Source organism: Podarcis raffonei, chromosome 4, assembly GCF_027172205.1.
Source record: "Podarcis raffonei isolate rPodRaf1 chromosome 4, rPodRaf1.pri, whole genome shotgun sequence".
In the NCBI taxonomy this organism is placed as follows: domain Eukaryota; kingdom Metazoa; phylum Chordata; class Lepidosauria; order Squamata; family Lacertidae; genus Podarcis; species Podarcis raffonei.
Window position 1 is genome coordinate 48,502,546 of NC_070605.1, and position 10,086 is coordinate 48,512,631.

A 10,086-nucleotide genomic window follows, 5' to 3' on the forward strand; every position below is an offset into this window, starting at 1 on the left:
CTTCTTTCTTGTAGTTTGGATCCATTGCTCCGTGTCCGCTTCTCTGGAGCAGCAGAAAACAACCTTTCTCCCTCCTCTATGTGACATCCTTTTATCCTTTCTCACTGAACAAAAATGGGCCCTCCAAACTCTATTTGCAAATGATGAATTAAAGGAATGAGAGATCGAAACAACTGAAAAAAGAATGGTGAGGGTTGTGATTATCATTTATTACAACAGTAAATGGACTCTTTCAAATGCACATTCAGAACAGTGCTAGCAGCTATTTTCTTTACACATGGTTCTCTAGGTTCAGTTCATATTATTCCATTAAAAAATGGTTCAATCCATATTTAATTGTCATCAACAGTACAGAGTACTGGCATCTTTTTCTTTTTAAGCTGTCCATGGCAGCAATTATGTTGCCACACATGGGACTTTTATATGTGTACTGGCTCCTCCTCCTCTTCTTTCTCCCAAAAAAGACTGCCAACACCACACCAAGACATAACACATATACACTGCTACTGATTTAAAACAACAACACACATCTGCTACAAGGACCCTATAATCTAAATTCAAATTGAAGATAATTGAGAGAAGAGAGAAAAGGAAGAAGAAGGACAAAGTAACTGGACACATTAAGCTGTTTCCTCTGGAAGTTTGTCATTGTATACCAGTGAGTCTCTAAGGCCACATGACTGCCTTTTTGCTGCTACAGGCTAACAAGACTACTCTTCTGAAATTAACAAATATAGCCATTCATGCATATGTTTTATTCAGCATCAATCCAATTCATATAATCCTGACAAAATGCTGCTTAAAAGCTTTTTAGCATTGGCAGTGTAACTATTTTTAGATCCATTAAACATGATTCAAATTACAAGAAAGGAGATTCCAACTAAACATGAGGAAGAACTTTCTGACAGTAAGAGCTATTCGAGAGTGGAACGGACTCCCTTGGAAGGCGGTGGACTCTCCTTCCTTGGAGGTTTTCAAGGAGAGGTTGGCTGGCCATCTGTCTGGGGTCCCTTCCAACGCTACAGTTCTGTGGTTCTGTGAAAGTGCAGGCATGTTGATCTTGCCATTTCCACGCTTGTGAATAGCGCATTATAATCACAATGTTAACATTTGCGCATTGTTCTTTCTCTTCACATCGTATTGCCTGTGCCAGGCAAAGATATCACAATTCATAATGCTTCTGATGTTGTAGACTGAAATTACAATGGGACGTCAAGGGAATTAGCTCAGCTTGAAGGAAAAGGAATGAAATCCCACCCCCATCCCCTTTCCTTTTTGTGGATAACATGAAGAGGAGAGTCACAGTTTACATCTTAGTGGTTTCAGTAAATTAGAAAAGTCAAACATAACAAGAAGCAATGCAAAATAAAATTCAGCATGCAGAATTTGGCTTCATTGTTACTTAACAGTTATGTCACTGAGAGACCATTTCAAGTCTGTGACTGCCGAAATCGCAGCCCAACTGATGCACAAGCCATGCATAATGTATTACATAACACTATATATTAAGTCAGCTCTAGAGTGTTAATATGTCATGAAAGTTAATTCAGATATCATACATTATGCAAAAGAGAAAGAGATGTGAAAATAGACCTCCCCCTCCACCGCTATTTTCAAGAGGTGTCAAGCAAGCTATTTCAATGTCTTCCCTTAGGGTCTGACCTAGTAGGATGCAGAAACACTAGTCCGATGCTCTTTGGAATAAAGAAACCTTGCTCAGATCTTGACATTCATACACAGCAAAAGAAGGGCTAAACAATGGCCGAGATCAGAGCACACACTGCCCAGCAAATACGGCTTTAACATAGTTTTAATACCGTAATGAAGTTCTTTCAAACACCAGACCAAATGGTAGTCAGCAGGCCTACATTAGGCGAGTGAAACTGAGATCTCAGGCAGCTGATTTTGGGTGCCATGTTATTGTTACTGCCAGGGTGGGGTGTTTGTGGGCTTTTCATTTTCAGATACCTAAAAAACTTGACTCACCCAGGGTGCTAAACACCTTGACTCTCTCTGTCTCTCTCTCACTCTCTCTCTCACTCTGTGTAGGGGGATGCCATTTGTTGTTTTGTCTTGGACAGCAAAGCCAAAATTTCTTGGGCTAGCGCTGCATTTAAACAGTGCCACTTCAGAATGCAGACTGGGATTTAGACAATGTCTCACTAACAACAACAACCCAACATATGGTAAGCTAACATACCAGGGAGGAAGCTGTTTATTTGTTTGTTTCATAATATTTATAGACCACTTGATCGTAAAACAAGACCTCAAAGCTAGCCTTTAAGTCTTCTCACTGACACCTAGTTTCTTATGTGTTATAAGAAATTAAATATTTTTGCTGCAATGTTGAAATACCTACGGTGAGCTTGCACCTGTTGTCTGGAGTGGTAACATCTAGCCATAGATTTTCCACCTCGGTTGCTGTTGCTTGTGGGAAGAAGTAGGCCACAGGGAAATGGGTTTTTGAAGACATATGTTGAACCTTGCCTTTCTGGACATGAGGCAGCCTGTTGCCATCCTCCATACAAAGTAACTGGCTAACCCACAGCAAAAACTATGCAGAAGATAAGCTGGGAAGACAAGTTAATTACTTCATTCCATAACTAACTATACACTGATCAATGCCAAATTTATGTTTTATATTTTCTGTGGTAAGTCTTGGCTCACTGTAAAACATGTGGTTTAGAATGTAATACATCTTTCATTCTTGCTGCCATGGCCCAAAACATAGCAGAGCTTAATTCATCTCCATTACAGCCCTACTGGACCCAATGATCTTACAACATGAAATGCCATTTGGCTGTATAGGTACAAGCATTTGCTTAGCCTCAAAACACAAAGCCAAAAATAAAAATAAAACTGGTATATGTGGTTTTGTATCAGTGACAAGGAATAGGCTTACAAGAGAGATGTATTTGAACAAGTGCACCTCAGTGCTTATCAGAATCCTAATGAAGGTTTCTGCCTTTTTTTAAAAAAAATAAAAGCTCTTGACTTCCATTGCCTTGACTACTGCACGAATGGCAAGACACAGACAAATCATTATGAAAAAGCAGCAGAGCAGAACTTACCAGCAGAGAAAGGGAAGCTATAATTAATCTCATTCGTCTGATAGGCAGGTCACTTTTATTATCCTCCACATATTATATATCAAGCCCACATCTGTCCTCACTGGCTAAAGTGGCAGTAAAGATGTAAACCTTCCAAAATCTGCAATCTTAAAACTGGCAGAGCCAACCTCTGTGTTTCCTTCCTGTGTTTTTTTGCACATTGAAAATGCACAGTACCCTCTCCCCAATATGGCATTTTCCTTATATGGCAAGCTTGAGGATAAATTGTTGAATTTTTTTTTTGGAAACATGCTATCTGCAAAGTTGTTTTTTAGATGTCCAAATCTCCACATCTCTCCAACTCATGCCAGAGGGACCTTGTTTGCTTCACGGTGATTCAGAAAGACCAAACTTTGGTTTAGAAAAGCCACAAAGCTTTCCAAATCAGCCCAGACTAACTCAGAATTTGTCAAAATCTGATGTACACCCCCAGCAAATCATATATAGAGTGAGGCGAAAGAATGAATTAAGTAAACAAGAAACATTGCTGATTACTGGGTGATCTGAGAAAATGACTCACAATTCAGAGTCTAGCTTTGGAATGAGAAATGGAGAAGTATTGTAGGATTTTGTTCCAAGGATCAAATTTCTTTCACCCCAAGCCATCGCCCTGGCAGGGAGCTTTGTTTTGGCATGGGAGAAAAGCTGGCACCTCTCCTTCACCTCTAGTTCAAGTCCTCTGATTGAGTGCTTGCACCACACAGCTGCTTAAATCAGATTCTTACCAGCTATGCGGATTAGTCCAATTAAAGCAGCTTGAGCCACACAATTTATAGTCAGAGGCTGACATTTATCAAGGTGCTCCACTTTTCACACACACACACACACACACACACACACACACACACACACACTCAATGTTTACTGGTGCTCTCCAGTTCAATGGAAGTTGACAGAGAAGATGCTCTGGTAGTCTAGAATAGCCTCGTTGCACCTATTAATTACTGTGTAAGCCTTGACAGCAAGGACTACTGGGTTGTTGCCCATAACCACATTCATTTGCAAGTCACTAATATTCTTCTCTTCCACATGAAACAGGCAGCATGCTAACATGAAATGCATACATGCTATGTAACAGGAAGAAATTGAACTGGATATGATCGCTATGTAATTAATCTCTGCCTGAGTTCTCTATTGTCAGCTTTACAATCAGTCTGGTATTTGTGCCAGGTGACACAGGGGTTGGAAAGAAAAGCAGTTATTCAAACAAGCGAGGGGAACAGGCAGGGAGAGGTGTGGATTTAGAATTCACATTGATACCCAATACTAAGAATTTGTCAAGAATGTATAACCTGCTGTTGAAATGGAATACTCAGGATGAGACGGTGAAATCTGCTATGATTAAATGGGCGCAAGATATTGGTCATAACATTATGTTTGCTGACTGGGAACAGTTATGGACCACCGGTATAAAGTTTACGGCATGTAATGCCTTGAGAGAGAACATTATGAAAATGATTTACAGGTGGTACATGACCCCAGTCAAGCTTGCAAAAATTTATCATATGCCCGACAATAAATGTTGGAAATGTAAGGAAACTGAAGGTACTTTCTACCACCTTTGGTGGACGTGCCCAAGGATCAAGGTATTCTGGGAAATGATTTATAATGAAATGAAAAAGGTGCTTAAATGCACGTTTGTGAAGAAACCAGAAGCCTTTCTCCTGGGCATGGTAGGCCAATTGGTGTCAAGGAAAGATAGGACGTTTTTTATGTACGCTACAACAGCAGCAAGAGTACTATTAGCGAAGTATTGGAAGACACAAGAACTACCCACACTGGAAGAATGGCAGACTAAGGTAATAGACTATATGGGACTGGCTGAGATGACCGGCAGAATCCGTGACCAAGGGAAAGAGACGGTGGAAGAAGATTGGAAGAAGTTTAAAATTTATCTCAAGAAATGTTGTAAAATTAATGAATGTTAAAATGTTTTGGGTAATGCAAAAAAGAATTGCAGTAATTAGGAATTGGATATGAGAAATAAGATCGAAAGAAAGTATTATACTGAAATTAGGGGATGCTGAAAAAATTGATAACAGGGATGCAGAAAGGGGAGGTATGGGGAAGTCGCTGAAAGAAGGCTTAAGAAATGAAAGGTTAAGAAATTATACGTGTTTATATGTTTGTATGTCTTGTATTGTGTTGTATTGTCTTGTATTATGTGTGGAAAAAACCAATAAAAATCTTTTTTTTAAAAAAAAATAGAATTCACATTGATAGAATTGATAGGATTCAGTATACATTTCATTCAGTATATTTCATTCAGATGTTAGATGCAGATTGTACAAGATCATGGGAAAGTAATAAGTGTATTCTGCATCCATCATGAAATCTGTAGTGTCTCCATAAACTTTTCTTTTTCTCCAGCTATAACCTCCTACATTCTGGGAAGCACTAATCCAGCTTGTGTAGCACACATTGCCATTGTCGATCACTGATGTTACAAAGGCAGGGCTGACTGCTGCCAGCCACATCTCTATCCTCAAGAAGTGGTCTCCATCTGCAAATATGATGCATCTGGAAAAAGGCATTTCTGAAAACAGCTGTCAATTAGACACCTGGGTGCTGAATTCCAATCATAGAACTGTAGAGTTGGAATGAACCCCAGGAATCACAGCTAGAGAATCCCTGACAGTTGGCCACCCCAACCTAGACAATAGCAACCCATCTGGGAACCTCAAGTGAAGCAGCTTAGGGTCTCTGTTTTTGAGTGGTGTTCAGTTGCATGCTGATAACTTCTGTTTGGGCAATTAAAGTTGATTGGGAATTCTTCTGCAAGTAACCCACATCCCCAAAAGATTAGATAAGGAAAGTGACATTGTCTGACTTCTTGCCCCTGCTTTATCCTTGAGGGCTGAAAAAGTCCATAAGTCGCAGGCACCTCTGTGTTTTTCAGAAGCCCAAATGAGTCCTTCACTGCCATTGTGTTCACCTTGCCTGGATGCAGCTTCAGTTTATTCTTCATCCACTTGACCACAGCTGCCATGTACGAATTCCTAGCAAAGGTTGCTGCTCCCACATAGGTTAAGAATATAGATAGATGATAGATAGATGATAGATAGATGATAGATAGATAGATAGATAGATAGATAGATGATAGATAGATATAGTCATTCTACATTACTAGCGAGACTTTACCTGCAGCCTCTAGATAATCTGTCCCCCATCTCTGAAGACCAGCACAGAAATGCTGAAGGGGGAGCTGAATAGTCTCATAGTACCACTTTCTGTATTAATTCTAACAAAAGATTCTTCATTCTGGTTCAACTCTATTTCAAAAAAAGATTGTCATCACAAAAGAGGTCTAGTAACATCACAAGGGGAGGACAGCAGGTTTTTTGTTTTGTTTCAGTATGCCCTATAAGTGACTTCTATGAAACTATCTTAGTAAAGTATACTGTTTATAGTCAGTGGGGAGTTGCTCCTTTGATTACGCAAACAGTGCCATATGAGATACATGTATTGGAGCATGCAGTGCTGAGTCCAGCTGAAACCAACATCCTTGGAATAGATTGGATCAGCTATCTAGTACTTTTTGCATTTTTAGCTCCTGAATGGCAGAGCAAAAGGATTTCACCAGAACTTTAACTACCAGACACTGATTCAGCCTGTGAGTTTCCCCAACCTTTGACCACCAAGGGAACTATAGGCCAAATAGCTAGATCAGCAAAGGAGCTTAGACAGAGCAGTACAGAATAGATTGTGTAATAAGGCCAAACTCCAGAACTGATAGCAGGTCAGATGCTTCTACAACTAACTACATTGCCTCTTCCACACCATGACCATTCATAGTCCCCCACCCCCTGAAGTTTCATGAACACCAGGCTGGTAGAGGCTGGACCAACAGTAAGCATCTTATTCACACAGAAAGCCAAATATAAACAGAAAACAATTTATAAATCAAATTTACTGTTACAATATAAAGAAATGTTTGCTTTTAATCTGATGTTAAAATTGTATTAAGTTTGTTTGCCTTCATTTTAGTAAGCCACTTTGGGGGCCATTCTGTTTGAAAAGTGGTTTATGTTTTAAAAAAGTAAATACACAGACTTTGCAAAGCTGAAGTGACATGCAAGTGCTGTTCAGTAACCTCCATGTGGGACCATAACATTCTCTGTCCAGTGCTAGTGCCCTCTTTGAAATAAATGAAAGCTAATTTGTTAGTAACAGTCCTGTGGCAGCTGCAAAACAAATAAACTTCAGTCTTGGTAGACCACAGAACATAATTAGCACCAAACAAGCTTCAGCCATCCATTTTGCTGAAGGATGAAGGATTTTGTGGGAACAAGCATTTAAAGTTTTAAATCAAAATGGGTGGTGTTGGGGACTTGCCAGTGATTTCCAGTAGTAAATGTGCTTTTGCAAATGACTAATCATACAAAGATGACCCAATACTCTTTTGCATCTTTGGAAGTGGCAAGTACATTAATTCTCTGATTAATGCTCCTTAAGAATGCCCACTTTTAATTTCGTCTAAACTGTAATGCTTTTGCTTTGTCTTTTGCAGGGGAATGTAAAACAAGTATATTTTACAGCCAGTATGTGACTGTTATGTGACATGAAATCGTAAGTCCAAATTTAAGATTCCTCAATTCAAATTTTAGAAATTCAAAAATTAGAGTTTAATGTATTGTATCGCATGGACCCAGTTCTTCATTTTTTCTTTGGCAATCACTTGTAGCCAAGTAGGATTATTTTCCATGAATACAGTCTTAATGGTGTGCCCGTAAATGACTGTGGAGGCCAATTCTGAATCCACATGTCCTTCCCTGGTGGGGACATCGGTTTCTGGGTGGGAGTTGATCATGGTGAGGAGTTGCCAAATATGCCATCCTTTTATCTTGTTTCTCCTTTTCATCCTGAGTTTGTGATTCTTCAATATCCAAGACACCTTTGGTAGAGGCTATTCACCAATTCGAGAGCTTGCAGGTCAGTGTTCAAATTATCCATGCTTATACTGCTTCTTTTTTTTAGATTTTAGAGTGTCTTTAAACTTCTTTTGTTGTCCGCCGGCAATTCTCTTTCTATTCTTAAATTGGAAATAGAGTAGTTGCTTTGAAAGATGATAATCTGATAATCAGGCATCTGAACAACACGACCAGTCCAGCAAAGTTGATATCATTGCTTTGACATTGGTGATCTTTGCTTCTTCCAGTACACTGACATTAGTTCGCCTGTCTTCCCAAGTGATATGTAAATTTTTTCGGAGACACCATTGATGGAATCTTTCAAGGAGATGGAGGTGGACATGCTGCTTACAAGAGGTGGAAAAGATGCTCTGGAATGAAAAGGATTTTGTACTGCTAGCTTCAAATATACAAACCAAGCATAGGCAGAGACAGTTTAAATACTTCTATAAGCATCAATCCAGTGGCCCACATCAGATCAGCTAGGAGGGACAGCCCAACACCTCAGGAGATTTTGCCTTTAGCTTACTCAGTCCATCTCTGTGTGTTTCTCTATCAGTGCCAAACATGTTCCTTTTGTTCTCTGCACATAAATCTAGCTTGCATCATTCTAGCTGGAGGCTGATGTAGGAAAGGTGTGCCACATTCTCCAAACTTCCGATAGTTTCCCCTACATTCAGAACATTGCAGAGATATATTGGTGACAAGAACCCATATTTTTACAGCCAGATCTCATAAAGAGTTGTTTACTATCCATTAAAGAATATCAACTCTACATTATCTTGCCTGACAAATGGTATGGTTAGACCAGTGTACAACCTTTAAACTTTAAAACTGCTAAATAAAAAAGGAATTTAAAAAATATCCATTTTGAGCTGAAACTGACTATGTCAGCCATCAACATTTAACTAAGATTGAGAAAACTAAGTCTTGACAGTGGCTCTGAGCCTTTCTTAACTCACCTCCGCTAAGTCCAAAGCCTTCTGATTTTGTGCATGGCACAACTTTTGCAGAATTTACAATGGGGGCAAATTACTTTTACTCTGGGATAAAGTACTTCCCAGCAGTGCCAGAAATAGCCAACAGTTCCTACAGATTCTAATTAATCATTTCTAATGACGGATTGTAAGTAGATTTGTGGTTCCCTCAAACTCAGTGTTGCATCAGCCAAAGGCAAAACATAATGGGCACAGCCTACAGAAAAATAAACATGCTTACTTACTGTTGAAATCAGAGTGAGATAAGTTCTTAAATGTGTGCTTGTTCCATTGATTTTAGCAGAAATTAAATAGACTTTGTACTTTTACTGTAGTCTGTGTATTTGATCCTTCGTGGTAAATATGTATCCAATAAATGTGTATTCAGTCTATTGTCTCTATATGCTTTGTAATAAAGATGTCTGGTAGGCTTGGGGTTCTCTGTATCATGCCTGTTCACCTTGAATCAGTAATTCCTTGCAGCCATAGAGCTCCCAGTTCCCTTCAATGGAGAAGGATGTTTTGAGGGCATCAAGCCAATGCTATGAACCATAACAATCCAGTAGACCCTGTGAAACTGTGAAACACTGGGAATTGTGAGAAATCCAGTGACAGAACTGCCATTTCACTGCTTAAAACTAAACTGGTCAACATGGTCTATTGAGGTTGAATATTGTTTCACAAAAAGTAAAGAAGATGTGCGTCTCATTTTCACGGGGAGATTTTTTAGGTTTTTGTCAAAAAAATTCAAAGCCCTCTGTGTTCAGACATCTGACTTCATCGCCTCTAAAGCACCGTAGATGCACAACCCTTCCTCACGCCTCCCTTTCTCTCTCCCATTGCACACTGGCTTCTGCATGGAGATCCTGGTTTACATTTAGCCAGAATTCTAAAGGATCTGATCAGCTGTTAAAAGATGTTAATATGAGGAGAAGCTCTAATTCAAAGTTTGAAGAAATGCAGTACAAATCCTAACCTTTTTCTTTTTCTTGCATTTGTGCCAACAGGTTGTTGAAAAGTTTTTCTTTCTTTTTTCTTTTGCTGTAGGCAAGGTTCTCAAGCTGCCCTTGATTTTGAGCTACCAGCCAT

The 10,086-nt window shown here is 39.4% G+C and overlaps 1 long non-coding RNA gene across 1 annotated transcript in view; it reads left to right on the plus strand.

Moving 5' to 3' along the window:
• LOC128412926 (uncharacterized) overlaps positions 1-9,387 on the plus strand; it is a 33,986-nt gene extending 24,599 nt beyond the window's left edge. The window contains exons 2-3 of the long non-coding RNA XR_008330192.1: positions 7,621-7,679; positions 8,088-9,387. This is a non-coding gene — a long non-coding RNA (uncharacterized LOC128412926). The remainder of the gene's footprint in view (positions 1-7,620; positions 7,680-8,087) is intronic.
• The last annotated feature ends 699 nt before the right edge of the window (positions 9,388-10,086 follow it).